Source organism: Chelonia mydas, chromosome 27 (genome assembly GCF_015237465.2).
Source record: "Chelonia mydas isolate rCheMyd1 chromosome 27, rCheMyd1.pri.v2, whole genome shotgun sequence".
NCBI classification, from domain to species: domain Eukaryota; kingdom Metazoa; phylum Chordata; order Testudines; family Cheloniidae; genus Chelonia; species Chelonia mydas.
The window spans coordinates 7,398,523-7,399,847 of NC_057860.1; positions in this window are offsets into that span (position 1 = coordinate 7,398,523).

Sequence of the window (1,325 nt, forward strand, 5' to 3'; positions counted from 1 at the left end):
ATCTCCCTGATTTAAAGCCCAAAGACCCAAATTTGATATTCTGGAAAAGAATAAACCAGATGATTACCACCTATACGTTACATCCCATGGATCTTCGTTTCTTAACAAAAGCTAAATGCCCCGACCTATCATGGGCCAAGGTCCCTGCAGAAGGACACCGAAAAGGCATTTGGGCCTCTGTTAAATTTGAATCTGAAAATATGACATGACCTGTGCCTGCACTGAGTTTAAGGAAGCTGTCCAAGAATCCTTGGGGAATGGAGCCGGTAATTGGGGACTGATCGTGGGCTGCGTACAAGGCAAGGACGAGCCTGCCTCTCAATATTGGGAGAGAAAGTGGGAGATGTATTCCAGCAATGCAGGGACTGCAGGCCCAAAGAAACAGATCAGGCATTTTTAAAGATGTTAAAGGAAGGTTTTAACTCCCACCTGCAAACAGCCCTTACTTTGGGAGTGAACCGAGGCTCTGATTATGAATCCATCTGTATGAAGCCAGACAGGCCAAAGAGATAAAAAGCCGAGTCAGGGGCAGAATCTCGGCCAGTTGAATCCCTGCGGTACCCCCTTGCCCTTTCAATCTGGTCCTGGTCCCGTCCCCACCCTCCCCCTACCTCACAGTGTTCTGTATGTGGGGAAACCGGACATTGGGCAGCTGGATGTCCAAGCCGAGGAGCCCTGGGCAACCGGCCTCAACTGGTATCTCAACCAGCTGCCAACCCTTACTCACACCTAAGCAAAGAGGAAATGGCCAGGCTTTTAAATTCCATAACCCGCGAGGATCCAGCGGCCCCCCCTTGCCTGTCAGTACCGATGATGCTGATACAAATCCCTCAAGGCCACACTTACAGGGATAGATAAGGGGCCAGCCATGCACAATTCTTGTGGACACAGAAGCATCTGTTTCCATTACTGACCTCTCCCTCCCCGCTACTAAATATACTATTTCAGGGGTAGGAGGTGCACAACTCATGGCTTACAAAAGCTATCCTGTTCTTGTAGAATCTAATCTATTCTTTTGGACCCAATCCTTTTATGTAGCTCCAAACGCAGATGGGACTGTTTTGGGCCTGGATGCCCCCTGCGACCTTGCAGCAATTCTCAATCATGCTCAAAGTAGTGACATTTACTGATAAACTTATGCATACTCAGACCATTCCCCGCTGCAAGGATCCATCCCTCTCTTCGGTTGCAACTGCCAAATCTGTGGCTCTTACTTGGGACACACCTAACCCTTTTCAAGACCTTATGTTCCAGATTTCCCTCTGTTTGGGCAGAAAATAAGCTGCCTTGCAGTTCGATGCCTGGTCATCTTTGCCCACCCATCC